General features: G+C 50.4%; 1 protein-coding gene across 1 annotated transcript in view; it reads right to left on the bottom strand.

Annotated features, from left to right (window-relative positions):
* The window catches only part of CYRIA (CYFIP related Rac1 interactor A), a 95,844-nt gene that overhangs the window by 30,842 nt on the left and 48,720 nt on the right, over window positions 1–16,282 (bottom strand). The gene's annotated exons all lie outside the window — the stretch shown is intronic.

Below are 16,282 nucleotides of genomic sequence, written 5' to 3'. Positions count from 1 at the left end.
TCCTACTGGGCTTAATTTTCTGATGTTTTCCTTAAGGTCTAAGGTAATAAATGAGCAGTGCCAGAAGGCGTGGCGTTGGTTAGCAGTTTGAGTGAGCCACGCCTCCCAGAACCCACAGTATTTACCATCCCTGGTGAAAAGACTCGAACAAATCAAAGCCTTAGATTCTCCACCCGTAACTCAAGTATTTTGGGGATTAAGAAATCCTGGTTGGTCCAAACATTATTTTGTCAACTTAGTCACCATATAAAGCACAGTCCAATCACGACCACAACAACGACCTATGTTTACAGAACATCTCATTTCTGATAAAGGTCAGTCTGGCCACATTTGTCCTCAACCTGAGTAAGTGTCAAAGGTGGGGAAGGTATTATTGAGCCCATTTTAGAGATCAGAACTGGTGGGTCAGGTATTGCGAGCGTCCTTCCCAAAGTCTTAGGATGGATTCTGAACATCCTGATTTGTAGTCCCAGTGTATGGCCACACGTCATCAGAATTCATGGTACACAGAACTGGGATTAACTTTTTAAAATTCTTATTTTATAAACATGCACTTGCCCAAGGACCCACAATTCGTGAAAGCCAAAGGAAAGGACTAGAAAGGGGATGTCAGGCTCGTGGTCTGTCCACTAACATAGAAAATAAACATAACATCAATTTCATTTTTTAAGACATAAAAGCATCACACACCGTGCGTTGCTGCCATTAGAGCTTCTGCTTCATGCTGGTAGAGTCTCACCAGGAGGGGCTAAACGGCTGCCGAACAAGGACAGCCCACTGGTCATCCACCAAGTCCTGTGCAGTCTCTCCATCCCCACCTGGACTGTCCCCATTCAGACCCTCCGCAGACTGTGCTTGTGTCCTGGAAACAGCCTCCACACCCACCCTCCTGCCCCCCCCGTCCTGTCTCTCTCCCACTTGTTTCCATACTTGAAACTCAAGTCTGAGGATGTTACTTTCTTGCGTAATATGCCTCTGTGGCTCCCAGGTGCCTGCAGGATAGAGTGGGTTCAAGTGCATGTGCTGGGCACAGGAAACCTGGCCTCTGACCTTTGCTTGTCTCCTCCGTTCCCTCTCCTCCGCCATTCCCTGTGCCCCACCCCCGCGCCGCGCCCTGCACGGGCCACGGGAGCCCTGCTCCTCACTGACGCAGGGCCTTTGCATGGGTTGCTCCTCTTCTTCACAACGTATTGACAGCGAGCTTTTTTGTTTTTAATGACCCACAGGACATAACAATGAGAGCTTTTCATGTATGTATGATTTTAATTTTCTCAACGACCATATGAACTAGGAATTCTTCATATCCCAATTTGGGAGAAAAAGACATAATCTTGGAGATTTGGAAACGTGCTCAAGCTCCAGAGTGACTGAGCAGGTCTGGAATCCAGCTGCTCCTGACCTCTACGCCTGGGCACTTGGCAATGGCCTCCCCCGAATTCCCCTGCGAGTGCGAGTGTGAAGCTCAGGTCCTGCGGAAGGAACCCCTGAGTCCTCCCTAGTCTTTGACCCCCACCTCAGACGGAACCACACCCACTCCCTGGCGTGAGCTCTGCGACCCTCTGCCAGCTGACACGCCGTGCTGACCATGTTTCAGCGCCCATCGGTGTGGCCCACAGTTACATGCTTTCATCTCTCTGTGGATGGCGGGGCTTCCTGGGCAGGGCTGTTCCTACACCTCGTTGTGTCCCCGGCTCTTAGCCCAGGGCCGGCACACGGCACCGGAGAAACAGTCCCCGAGATGTCTCTGTCCCGCGGCTCCGCGGCAAAGCGAGAAAAACGGGGGCCAGGTCATGGCACGCCTTGCAGAAAGCCGTTCCAGTGGTTTTACGGCACAGTGATTTTATTCTACAAAGTGATGGTGATCGTTACCTCCTGGATCCTGAAAGTTCACTTTGAAAATTTACTGCTTTATGCAATGCAAAAGTCCTGGAGCTGCTAACACAGTCAGGGACTTGCCCGGGCCTGGGAGCGGAGCTAAAGAGATACCTGGCCCCGTCTCAGGCCAGTGCCTCCGGCTGTGTCCCACTACATGCTGTTCTTCATCTTACCACAAGTCCGCCCTCCTCACTGCGACAGTGCCCAGCACCGTGGGGCAGAGCAGTCCAGTTCCGGTGTGGGGGCGTTTCTCGGGGCTGGCTGTGATTTCGGGAGGGCTATGAGGACAATCTACCTTTCAACAGGATCAACAAGGGTCGGAGTGGGAGAAATCGTGCCGATGGCCCCGAGGCTTGCGGGGTTCCCACACTGCGCTGCAAAGCAAACAGCGCCTCTAGCTTGCCTCCCACGGCCACCGGCAGCGTCCACAGCACAGCCCCGGTTCGCCAGCATGCGTGCAGTGCAGAGATTCTCTCCCGACAGCCGATGAACCCCCTTATACGACGTCTACACTACTCGCTTGTTTTGAGTTATAAGCAAAACCAGTTAGCCGTCGGTCGATAATACGTCAGGTACAAAACATGTCACTTCTTAAAGGCATATTTCTTACAAGACATTAAGCACCTGCTTTTCTGGGGGGGTGGGGAATGCACCCCTGTAATGAAGTAGCTCGGCTTATAAATTCTGGGAGGTTGCATTTGCCAAACGAGGTCAGGGCTGTGAGGTGGCTGGGCCAGGCCGGGAGTCCCTTCCCATCTGCCTCCTCTGCAATGAAGTCATAAGGTTTTCTGTCCTGTTGCTGAACGGGTTGCCAAGAATCCAACAGACGATTTCATTCCAAGATGAAGGAGGAAAACTGAAGTAGAGTGAGTCTATTAAGCACTTTCATCTGACAATAAAAATGAGTTAATGGCTAAAATGTGTTTTCAAAACGTTTTAACACTACACGTAATGGCACTCAAATGGGAAAACGCTTTGAATATTCTCATCGATCATTAGTACCGTGGTGTCCCTCAAAAGGACCTGGCGTTCCCCGTGGAACGCAAGTTGTCAGATTCCAGTGGGAAGACGGTCCGTGGGAATTCTCAAAAAAGACAACAGGATCACTGAGAGACCATTATGGAGCTAAGCAATTAAGTGCAGGTTGAAAATAGCCCTATCGATACCTGAGTTCAGTTTCTAAAATAGACTGTTACCTCATCGTAGCTAATTTCCCCCCATAAACGTTCATATTGTAGCAGCAAAAAGTCTCCAAGAAAGGAGGGCAATATTAGATTCATTTTTAGGGAATGCAAGTCAGTGGCCCCCCAATTTCAAACGCTGGTGAACATGAAAGCAATCAACCGAGGGCTGAGCCCTGGACCAGCCCACCGCTGGGCAGTCATTAGTGAATTTGCTCCCTTTCCCTGGTGGAATTAAGCACATAGTTGGGAGGACACTGTTTGATAAGCCTGTCCCTTACTGAGGAGGATGGACAGTGTCAGTCCACCCAGGCCAGTCCTGCCTCATTTCAAAGGGAAGGGGACCCTGTGCAGAGCCAGCAGCCGCAGGCACCCAAGTGCTGGTCTTGGAAATGTCCTATGCCTCCTAAGTGCTGGTGGGCAAGCTATTTATCTCACCTTTCTTGTACGGCCTCACTTCGGTCTAGAAAATGGAAGGAAACACTGAAAAGTTATCTACTTTGGGTTACTCTCTCCATCAGTGATTTTGATTAAACAGACCGCCAGGTCTCCTGGATTATAAGCCTCCTTTTTCCAGAACACCTGCTGACGTGTTTCAGTGAGCAAGAGCCTGGCCCCTCCCTGCAGCACGTGGAGGTGCAGGGGAGGTTGCTGCGAGCACCATTGGCCAAACCCCCCTCCCCAAGACACCGGGCAGCCTCTGTCTTCTCGGTCCTCTCTTATTGCAGACTGCTCCCTCTTAAGTCCCCACTTCCCTCGTCTGACCTTTAAATGTCGGGCTCCAGTGGTCTTTCTTCCCAGGTGAGACCCTCCGGCCTCCAATTTTCATCCACACGCTGAGGACTTCTCAGCCACTGGCCTCAAATCAGAACGCCCCCTCCCAACTCCAGGTCCATACATTAAGTGCATTTCCTGCAAGTTTAGCAATCCTGTGTGTATGTGCGGGGGAGGACAGATAATGCCCTTCAGTTCTGCCCCCCCTGGTCCTCCTCCCCACTCCTTCAGCACAAAGCATCCTCACCTGCCTGGTGTATGAGCCAGAAGCCTGAGTGTCCTCGGAGATTTCTGCATCTGCCTCAGCCCTCAGATGCACCCTCTCACCGAACTCCATCCACGTAATTTCCCACGTTGCCCTTGGACGCGCCTCTTCTCTAGCCACCCCCCCTTGCCGCAGGCTGCCCCTGGTGTCCTGGCCACTGTCCTCACTCTCGCTCGCCTCCCACCAACCCGACCCCAGACAACTAAGTGCCCCAGAGCGTGTCGTGTCACGTGTGACATGAATGCCGGTGAGCGAGACCTCTTGCACTGCTGTTATCTTACAGTACAACCTTACAAAAGGAAGAATGGCCCTCCCCTGGTCTCTGCTTGCCCTCCAGGCCCTGGGCAGGTGTGTCACACATTTGTGCTGGAAGTTCTTCTGTGTCCATAGTTCGCCATCAGGTGGTGAAATAAGACTCGGTAGATCAAGGCCCAGGGAGGCATATGCTATTGGAGGGAGTCCTTCTAGGGAGGGAAAGCCCCCTGAGGAACCCCACCTGCCCCAGTGCTGTGGTTTGACTTGATCTGTAAGGCTCCCCCACTGCCCACCAGGTACAAAAGAGGTTTGGGAACTGAAGGAACGAAGCATAGGGGTATTACTTCCCAGGTCAAATTTATGTCGGGAAGTGTGGCTTGTGAAAAATTATATAAGCACAGAAACCCCAACAGACACCAGTTTGCACATGCGAATGCTGAAGAATTTGAGTTCCAACGAGACTAGCAGCTCCATGACACCCTCAGCATCAGGGGTATCCAGACCACCCAAACCGCCCTTGAACTCCCCCAGAAGCGGGAGTGTTTCTGGGTTTGTTTCCAGTTTCTGAAAGGAGCAATTGGCTTGATTTCAAAGCACTCTTCGCTGCAAACCAAACTTCACGTTTTAAAATAAAATCCCTGGCTTGACCTCCATGCACGTTACGAAGACCATCGAAACAGACGTGGGTGGATCAGGAACGCCGGGTGGGGTGAGTCTGCTCAGGGCTGAGAGAGCTGCTCCCCAGGCAGACTCCGTGGCCGAGTGGGACGTGGAGTTAGTTGGGTGGAAGGGACCGTGTTTCAGGGCAAATGCGTTCCAAGCTGGCTATCAGATGAAGAAGGCACATTTTTTACGAGGCGTTCAGGGCCATAAAACCTGCCCTGCTCTTTCACCGGAGCTTCAGCTCCTCCGAACGTTCTGTACTTTGGTCACACCAGAGACGGTGCCAAGGGTTCTAGCCTCCTTTGTTCTGCTTCTGCTTTTTTTTTTTGCTCATGCTTTTCCCTTTGGATGGAATGCCCTTCCCTTCTCCTCTGCTTTTGGGTGTCTTGTCTATCTTTCAAGGTCCGTATCCAATAGCATTTCCTCTCAGAAACCTCCTACCCATTCCCCAGCTTGAATTAACGACCTTTCTTGCTGTGAATTCTCTCAAGGGCTAGGTCTTCCTCATTTTCGGAATGCCCACCCATTTCCACCACACACCCCCCGCCCCAAACACCAAGCACAGGCCCAGCATAATACAACCCTCATCATTTATGTCCCCCGAAATGGCTTGGAAGCGTTAGATCAGTAGTCGCTGCAGAGCAACTACGACAAGATGCCAACTGCAACCAAACAGAGCAGAGAAAGCAGTCGTTGGTGAGAGGAATAGGTCAGGGAAAATTACTATTTCCCCAAATATTTCTATTTGGGGGTACATGCTTCTGTTGTTTTATAATCCTGGGTGACTTTGAGAACCTGATGAAAACCAGCCTTCTTAGAAAAATGCACACATGCACAGACTCACATATTTTTGCATATAATTCCAAGAGGTACGACAAGCACCCAGAAGCCCAGGAATAAAAATTCCTCATCAATGTTCAGATCACCAACACTGGGCAGGATGAGAAAGGTGTTTCCAAGTGTGCAGACCACAACGAAAGGGTCAGAGAGTCACTTATTAGAAATAGCAAGAGCTGGGGAGACCTTGGGCCAGTCGTTCCACTCCTGTGAGTTTCCCTCATGTGTAAAATGTAAATCATAATACTTCCTTTGCAGTATTTTTATTGAGTAAAGAAGGTAATGCAGGCAAAGCATGTAGTGTCCTACCTGGCATCCATTCAGCTAATTTATTGCACCTCCTGTCCTGCATATAAAAAATTGCAACCACAATGTAAACAAGTCGTTTCCCTTTTACAATAAATTCTGCACTGCTGCTTTGGGGCGGGGGAAGAAAGGCCTCGCTCAGACCACCACCTCGGTGAAGCTGAGGGCTGAATGGCTGCTGCGGGCTCATTGGCATGGCTATTAATCATACAAGAGCCCATTTATGACAAACGCAGGTCACTCCCTTTGCATGACAAGGCATATGGGTCCACAGAGCCCCATTATCCAAGAAAACAGAGCATTGTGGGCGACGCAGGCGAAGCCGAGTGCATACACACAAGCGGACATTGTAAGGCTGTTTGCACAACCCCGCAGTGCTCCTCGCGGATTTCCTGCCAAGGAGACATTTAGATCTCACGGAGTCTGCTGCAGACATTTGCTCATTCAATATGGCTTCAGGCCGCGGGCTGGAGAAACCCGGGTGTGCGATGCCCTCTGCTGGCTGTCCATAGAACTGCATGCTGGGATACTTCGATGAGAAAGCAGTTGAGGTGCTTGCTCTCAGGATCCCAGCCTCATCCTCCCCTATCTGAGGAGTACAGTGCAACAGACGTGAGCTTCGGGGCCTGGAAAACCTAGCTCAAATCTGAACTGTAACATGGGTTAGCTACGGGACCTTGGACTTGTCTCGGATGCCTCCGATCTTATTTTTCTAGATGGAGTTCAGTGCACTCATTTGGCTGAGGCAGGAGTAATGGAAATCACCCAGTCCAAGGCCTGCCACCTGGCCAGAGTGGAACGAACACCTACACTCCCCCTCCTCCACCTGCCTCCACAGGGCAGGCACGGTCACCTGACCCGTGAAATTGGCAAAGGAAATCAATAAGCGCCTCATGGTGAAACATTTTTGCTGAAACGGCAGCCAGTGTATAAAGCAGAAATGTGACTTGATCTTCCTAAGGTCTCATCTCTCTCACCTTTTTTCAAACTGCCCTTCCTTGCTTTACAGTGTGTGTTCACTGAACTTCCTGAACTGAGCTGTGGTCTGGTTCCTGAGGGTCAGTGTAGCACCAAGAACACGAACTTGGGTTTGAATCCCAGCTCAGCCATTTATCAGCTGGATAATCTTAATCGATGTTTTTAGCCATATTTACCTCACCTCCCTGGAGTCTGAGCTTCAATAGGAGTAATCCAGGGATTAATTCAAACTCTTCAACAGTGGTTCTTAGGAACAATGAGACAATATATGTCAACAGCCAGACACATAAGTGGTAGTTGCTACAGTCATGATTGCTATTGTAATTTTTATTGTTCTACCCACTGGCCTTAGTTCTGTTCCCCTGGCCATGAAGAAGAATCCCTCTTTCTATGGAATACTAACACCTGTGAGGGCTTTATATACCCTCCTGGAGTACGTATGCTGATGGCTTCCAAATTTATGACTGTCACCTGACTCATGTAATCTATTGACTACTTGACTTCTAATAGATACTTCAACCATAGCACATTGAAAATTCAAGTTTTGGTTTCTCTCCTCAGAATTTGCCCCTTCCCAGGTCTTTCCTGTCTGAGTCCATGGCAATTACGGCCGATCCATGTTTCCAGACACTCAGTCCAAAAGTATTGGCGTTATCCATGCCTCCTCTCCTCCTTTCAAACGCCATATCCACGTAACAGATTCCACCAGCTCTACCTTTAGGATGTATCTTACATTCGATCATTTTCACACCCTCCCTCATCATCGGTGCCCTAGATCAAGCCATAAGCCATCACCATCTTTTGCCCAGAATATTCTACTTGCCTCCTAGGCAGATCTCCCAGCTCATAACCGCTCCCAACCCTTGGTCAACTGTGATGCGGCAGCGACTACGATGCTTTAAAAACTGCATCTTGTCACCCCTCTGCTTCGCTCCCTTCAACAAGGACTTCCTGTTTCACTTGGAGTGAAACAGACGACCCTTCTCGCAGCCAGCAAGGCCCACGGCGATGCTGTCCCAGGGCAGCCCGCCCCGGGCACCTCTCCTGCCTTCACTGTGCTCCTCACTGCTCCTGGCCTCCCCACTCCTCCTTTCTCCGCCTTATCACACACGTTTCCGCCGCAGGGCCTCTGCCCTCGCTAGTCCTTCGGCCTGACACCGCCCCCCCCCCCGCCCCCACCGCCCCATGTATCTGCACGGTTTTCCTTTAGGCCTCTGTTCAGGGTTTATTTTTCACTGGAGCCCGACTTAACCACTCTGTCCAAAACAGCACTTCACCCCACGCCCCAGTCCTGTCTCTATTTTTGTAAACCTCTGTCTCCATCGACTTATGCATCCCTGACTCTCAGGCTAGGGCCTGGCACGTAGCAGGAACTCCACGCCTGTATGTGGAACGAATGAAGTTATTCATTTATGAACACAACTCCCATGATCCCTTAGAGTTTCTCTTCCAATGAGCGTATGCTTCTTCCTCCTTATCCCCTGGGAGGAGGGGCTCTCAGGACACCTGACATTTTGGCCACGCACTCTCACCTGGATAAGAACGGGAGAGATGCCGTCCTTCCAGGGGGTGGGGAAATGCATGGTTGGTGAGCATGGTCTTCCTGAGGGGCATTATGGGACTATAAAAGACAAAGTGCATTTTGGGGGGCAGTGGAAGGAGGGTTGGCCAGGAGAATCAGCTGAGGACTGATAGATTAGATAGGAATTCGGAAGCTAGAAAGCAGAAGCAGTACCTTCCTGGGCAGGCTGCAGCCTGGCCCCTGAGGTGGGCCAGACAGTTCACACGTAACCCTGGGCCTGAAGGACAAGGGAGGTGCCAATGACTGGCGTGTCTGTGATGCCACCGACCACATAGGGAGTCACAGGCTCTGTGTCCTGATCTCATTTCAGTTGCCTATTTGCTACAGAACCTTGGGGAAGGTCGTTTTTCTCTTTCTCTGAGTCTCATCCTTGTCACCGCTAACCTCCTGGTTAAATAATCTGAAAAATGCCTCTTTGTTCTGAGAGACTCAAGTTTGATGCAATGAGAAAGTTCAACATGACCAAATACATATTCAGGTGATCTAACGCCAAACCATGAGCTGAGTTAATAGAAATGGGATGCAACTTCCACTTAAGGAGCAGAACTGCCGAGCCCTGGCTGGCATAGCTCCGTGGATTGAGCACGGGCTGCAAACCAAAGTGTCACAGGTTCGAACCCCAGTCAGGGTGCATGCCTGGGTTGCAGGCCATGACCCCCAGCAACTGCACATTGATGTTTCTCTCTCTCTCTCTCTCTCTCTCTCTCTCTATCTCCCTCCCTTCCCTCTCTAAAAAGTAAATAAAAATAAAATCTTAAAAAAAAAGAAAAGAAACAGAACTGCCTGTGCCTGCAGAGCATCCCTGGTGTTGCCCCTTGAAGCCTCGGATGTCAAGGTCGCTGGGAAGGATGGTGATGACAGGGTCCCAGCACTTTCAAATGTACTGCGCTCTGTAAAAACTGACCACCGCTATGGTCAGGGAGCGCTGCAGAGTTTATCTCTGTGCGTGCGTCAGCAGTGATGCCGAAGTCGGGCAGAATGTTTAAACCACTGAACAGAAATTGCTCTCAAGCCTCTGTTACTGGAAGCATCAGACGGCCTGAAACGCGCAGATACGCTAACTACCGATAATTTTCACATATTTAATAAAGGGGGCCCTACATTAGGCAATGTTTGGACAGCTTAGGTTAATCTAGCATGTGTATTCAAAGGTCTAATTTGATGTCTCTAACTCAGACTCTTTTCCTCTGGAATTTGAGAAGCAATAGAGGACCCGCCAGAGTCCCAGCCCTGGAAGCCCAAATCAGGTCTTGTTGCAATTATAATAATAGCAAAATTGTAACATTAAGGTGCCAGGTTGGGGATGCCCATTGGCTTGTACAAAATTCCGTGAGATGATGGAACAATGTTGTTAACACAGACCCTAAGGATTCAGACGTCTGTTTACATGGCCCAGGGAATGGCTGCATTTCAATGGAATAAAGTAATACGCTTTTTCAAAATTTCTAGAAATTGCCAGTCTAACAACAATTCTGTTTAATTGGAAAATTTCCACCGGCTCCGTCAGGTTATCCATCTACTCGCCCCTCCTTACCCTTGCATTTGCTCCTGAGTTAGAGCTGACCTCTGCCCTCCTACGGCTCTGATGGACAGGAGTGACGGAAGTGGGCCAAGGCAGGTTCGCAGCTGTGAGTGACAGTCCTCTGAGCTAATAGAGCTGCTGTAGTCATCCTAACCTGCATGTCTTCTTCCACACGTACAGCTGCAAACTTACTCCTGCTCACTCCTGAGTATGCTGTCGCTAGCCTCCAGCCACCTCTCCTAACACCTTTCAGAGCTGGCCCGGAGAGCCCAGAACCTGAAATCCTGAAAACTCAGAAGATTACTTTGTGCCCTGGCTTGTGTGGCTCAGTGGGTTGAGTGTCAGTGTGTGAACTTAAACATTTGCCGGTTCGATTCCCGGTCAGGGCACAGACCTGGGTTATGGGCCAGGTCCCCAGGTAGGGGTATATGAAAGGCAACCGATCCATGTTTCTCTTGCACATCGACTTTTCTGTCCTTCTCTTTCTCTCTCCCTTCCCACTCCCTTAAAAAGAAAGAAAATCTTTACATAAGAGAGATTACTTCACTCAGTGCCCTGCTTTCCATAAATCCTCATTACCAGATAACCCTGTAATTTTTAAGTGGTTCCCACAAACTATCTCAATTAATTCTCATAACTCAAAAGTAGACAAGTAGTTTAGTTTTGAGAGTTACTAAAGCAATATATACTCTGTTAAAACAGCTTTCCTTTGCACCAATTCAAGAGCATGCAGTTAAGTACTTTCTCCACTAAGAGGCGATATCATCTCATATTAAAAACTCCAGACCCAGTCTGGGCAGGCACTTAGGACAAGAACAGAAGTTCGTAAAAAGGACAAAGCAGAGGGATCCATTTCAGCATCCTGAATATTTTCTAAATGTTATTCCTCTTAGTTGTAAACCTTGTAAAAATCCCACAGCTGCGGCACCCAATGCGGTAACTCAACTCCTGCTCAAGGTCATTTCAAGAGGATTGCTGTTACCGGTTTGCCGGAAAAGGAGCCGTGACATTTGGGAATCAAAAGTTAATAGAGCCAGTCATGTGGCTTAGCCAATGTCCTCCCCGGCCCCTTCCGCTCATTTCTTAAATCACGTTTTCTACCCAGGGACACATCTGTCTTGTGGCTGAATCTATTTGACTTGGCTTGCAAAGAGTAAAGATTTTTTTTTAACGTTAAGATCCTATGCCAACCTTGTCAAGATGAGTTTCTATCACTCACTTGGAAGAAACACGCACTTACAATTATATCGTGGACCTGGAAGCTAATCTGACATGCAAATGAAGAGAGCGGGAGATCCTCTGTTGGTGACCTGCACCGCTGCCCCCGGGGCTGATGACAGGGGGCAGAGGGACACTTCGGTCAGGGGCGCTCCTGCAGGAAACTCATGATACACAGAGCAGGCAGCAGAGCCGCGGTGGGACTTCCCTGTTTGGATGGATCGACCCAGACCACAACTGAACCAAACAAACAAACTCACCAAGTGTATCTCCAAATTTATGCTTGAGCCCAGCCCTGTTCTTGATGACTAAACCATGTGTTGTCCTGATTTCAACTTGACCCTGCAGCCTGGGTTCCCAGGCTGGCGTCTGCGGCCACAAATGACCACATTGGAAAGCTTGGGCCCTGCACTCACTGTAGGGTCCACAGGCCCCACAGGCAGATCAAATCCTGTTTAGGCTACTTCTTGATGCCACTGAAAGAGAGCGAGTTGTTACACAAACTTGAGGTCCGGGGCCACTCCCTCAGTTCATACCATCGGAGAACCCAGCTAAACAAAATGACCTCAGCTCGTTTGGTGTCCAGTGGAGTGTGGGAAGGACACCGACGAGACCGTAGAGATGCCAGCTCATGTTTCACTTCCTACCCTAGGACCTTGGCCGTCAGTGTGAGAACCACTACACCAGACTACACATTTGACGTTTCAATGTCAAGTTCCCTGTTCATCCTGTATCTACAACTAGGTGACTGTTTGAGAACTCGTTGGTTTAGGGTGAAGAAAATCAGAAGTTCCCCCTTGTGCTGGCTTTGTAGGCATTTTTGTTTTATGACTGAGCTCATTTATTGATTAGCGCAAAGTCAAGTTCATCGAGGAACCAGGAACAGCATTTGAGCCCCCACTGAGGGGCAGGTCTGTGCTAAGTGCTTTCCATACACGCCCCAGTCCCGGGGTTGAGATTATATGGCCGTAAATTCTTCACGCTCCATTTTCAGCACTGCCATCTACCCCCCTAGCTCCGTTTACTCACCTGAAGGAAGGATCAGACAGAAGCTGGACTAGACGATCTCACAGATCACTCTAAACAGGAAGCTGTTACAGAACTTCCAAAGCAAAACTCTCTCTCTAAGTCTTTGCTAAAACCGAAAATCCAGGTGTTTAAATACAACACTTGCTTACTTACACAGTCAACCCACTGTCTGCAGCAACTACTTAATCTGACCTGGGAATACACTGTCCATTACTGACCAGAGAGCTAGCACCTCTCGGAACCGGTACCGGAGGCGTCTATTTCCCTCCCACCAGAAGCTGAGCAGCGGTGTGGGGGCGTCCCGGGTGTGGCCTGGCAGGTGTGCACGCACCCATGGCAGGCGCCACCTTCCTACCCTCCACTCTGGTTGGCATGGCGACGCCTGCGCCCGCCTTCACGCAGGCCTCCTTCCCTTTCACTGCATTATCCCTGTGTGAGATCTTTCCCCAGAAGGACAGAGAAATCCGGAGGGCAAGGTCTGATGTCAGGGGAGAACAAGCAAGCCTTTGTGGGGCCTTCAGGGGGCCGGGGCCGGGCCAAGCCCTCAGCAGCACACAGACAGGCCTGTGCTCACTCCAAGGGGCGCAGCTCTGTCCTGATGGTGGGGGGCCCCACGCCCATGCCCTGAGCCTTCTTCTTCCCGACTCTAGAGCTGGGCCAAGTGGCAGGATCTCCACCTGGTGCCCTCGGGCATTTGACATCAAAAGGCTTAAAATAGAGCTTACCCTCTGCACTCAAACCAAAAAATCACTATCAAGCAAGTCCTCTCTCCTTGGCCATTCTCCCGCTCCCCATTTCAGAATGGCCCCCCAATCCCTAGGTCATCCATAGTCCACTCCACCATCATCTATCAACGCACCCCCATCTTCTGCCCCCACCCCCTCCTTACTGCACCCCTGCTCTACTGAGAAGTCCCTGGGCTCCCGGAATGCTCCGGCTGTGCACGTGGTGCAGCAGGGCACTGGTCATGTCTGTGTCAATCAGAGTTGCTGACTTTGGCTTTGAACCTTTGTCTAAGACTCCTTCTACACAGAGACGATGTTTAATAAACAACCATGAAATGACTGAACTCACACCACATCCCAGAAACTTATTCGTAATCGAAAATCCAACTGAGGCTTTAGGGCAAAGTAAGAATGGCTCCGACGCACTGCGTCCGTTCTACGTGCCAGGCAGCACGTGCGTGCTCACACATATTATTAACCCACTGAATGATCAGAGCAGCCTGTGCAGCAGGCTCAGGTGACCGTCCCACTTCAGACAAGGACACTGGGGAACGGGAGGTGGGGTGGCCACTGAGCTCCCCACAGCAGGTGGCAGAGGAGGATTCTGCCCAGGAAGTGTGTTCCTGACTATGTAACACAGCATGTCACAATGACAACACTTAAATCAATCTTACCGAAGGTCCACTCTAGGCTACAGTATCTGGTGTATGGCATTCCTTCAAACTGGGGACACGTGCCTCTGCAATTGTCATCACATTTCCAGGCTCCTTGTATCCCATGCTATGGCAACTGAAGATGATCAAGACTGCCATGCCAAGCCCTGGCTGCTGTAGCACAGTGGATTGAGCGTGGGCTGCGAACCAAAGTGTCGCAGGTTCGATTCCCAGTCAGGGCACATGCCTGGGTTGCAGGCCAGGGCCCCCAGCAACCGCACATTGATGTTTCTCTCTCTCTCTCTTTCTCCCTCCCTTCCCTCTCTAAAAATAAATAAATAAAATCTTAGAAAAAAGATTGCCAATCCAGGCTTTCCTTGACCAGCAGCAGAGTCAGGAGAAGAGAAAGAAGGGGGTCCTGTGGGGGCCACTGATGGCCGAGCCGAAGTCCTCAGAAAAAGTACTTTCTGGGTCTGCTCTCCGCATTAAGAACTCTGCAGAATTCCCCGCTGGTTGGCAGCCTGGCCCTGACCCTGGGGTCCTTCCTGCTTTCCAGGTCATATGAAGGATCCACCATGGGACCCCTAGGCTGGTCACTTACGAGCCCCAACCAGAGAAAGGCAGGCCTGACGTCAGGGCCGAACACCCCGCACTGACTGTCCTATTTCCCAACCTAGAGAAGAGGCAAAGACAGAGCTGCAAGGAAGCCAGAGACTAAAGCTTCAAGAGAATGAACCAAGGCCATCAGCTACACCAGGGCTCATGGCACAGGTTGGATGGGGTGGGTTATAGACCGAGCCCCCTTTTACTCTGTGAACCAGATCAGCTGTTCTGTGTTCGGGACTGATGGAGGCCCCCCTTCCATGAAGAGATGAAGGGTCTCTTTTCTCCCCTTCCAAAGGTGCTTCCTAGCAGTGGTGATGCAACACCGAGTCCCCCACTAGGGTCCTGCTGGACCACCTAGGGATTCGGTGGGATTCAAAGACCGTCCTTGGGGACAAGTCTGGAAATGGAAGCACCTGGACGATTAAGTCTAAGTCTCTTACAGTGATGATGGAGAAGGGAAGAGGGTGTCCCAGGTCACATGGTGGGCCAGCGTCAGAGCGTGGACCAGAAGCCAACCTAATGCTAAGGCTACAGGCATTTCTCTTTCCTTCATCACTCACTGTCTTGTCTTTCTTTCTCTTCTCTTTCTTCCCTTTCATTGATTTTTCTTCTTCTTCTTCTTTCTTAAATTTTACTTTATGTCTGCTAAAGGCATTCAAAAGAAATGCTTACTTTAGGGGTACAGCCAGGGTTCTAGACAGACGGAGACGAGAGGAAGTTCATGTTGAGGCCTTTCCTTAGATGGAGAAGAGAAGAAACCAGGAAGAGCTAGCAGGTCCTCCAAGAACAAGAGAGCAGAAGCCCCAGCTCTGGGGAGGGCAGCTGGTCTCTGAAAGGAGAAGTGGAGAGCCTCCAGTCAAAGCAAAGCACCTGCTCTCAAGGCCATGAATGTTGAGATGTCTAAGCCAAGCAGAGACGAGACATGGTCAGATTTGAAAATGGATCCGTGAAGAGGGAAGGGTGCTGACCAGTGCCTGGAATGGGAAGTAGCTGCCCTGGTAGGTAGTGAGCTCCCCATCTCTGGAAGCATGTTGAGAGTTTGCCAGCACCAGAAGAATCTGGAGAGGACTTTAGGGCACATGCGTCTCTGATTCCACAACAGGATGTCACTGCTCTGCCCAGGTCTGAATTTAGAGCTCTAGGCGAGGACAGTGTTCAAGGGAGATTCTTAGTTGCTTCTCATTGGTTTACCAGAAGCCTCACATATGTATCTGAGGGCAACGTGGCACGTACTGTGCAAGGGGAGACCATTAGAAAAGGGTGTGGCTCCTGACCACCTGTAGCTGTGAGCCTTGGACCAGCTCCCTCCTCTCTCCTGTAACTGGCTCCAGAAGTCCCTCCCGGTGCGCTCGTGAATGACCAGTACCACGAAGGGCACTGACCTGGGCACATCTAGGAATGTGCGTGGGTCGGTGAGGTCAGTTCCAACCCGTCCACTCATCTCGCAGCTAAAAAGTGTGACGTCCTGGAGGACGTCAGCCCCAGGTTCTCCTCTGGGTTAAAATAAATTCTATATAACACATGCATATGTGCATATATGTACATATACACACACGTAGCACACACATATGTACATGCCCATAAAAGATACATTTTTTTCCAAGAGGAAGGTGGAAGGACAGACAGTTTTTAAAAATCTCTCGGTTTTCACTGGGAAGAAGCAGACCCGGTTCTCGGAGAGGCTGACTTGTGCCACCAGAGAGCTCTGGCGCAATGCATGCTGCCGACTCGGAGTTTGGGGTGATGGGGACGGACCCCTCCTCCTCTCCCCTCCACTTCCTGTCCTGTTCCCCTTTATCCTGTTCTGCTCGTT

Source organism: Phyllostomus hastatus, unplaced genomic scaffold (assembly GCF_019186645.2).
Source record: "Phyllostomus hastatus isolate PE091 unplaced genomic scaffold, TTU_PhHast_1.1 phas_contig_402, whole genome shotgun sequence".
NCBI lineage: Eukaryota > Metazoa > Chordata > Mammalia > Chiroptera > Phyllostomidae > Phyllostomus > Phyllostomus hastatus.
Note: the sequence above shows the minus strand (reverse complement) of the source record. Positions and strands in the feature narration are given on the sequence as shown.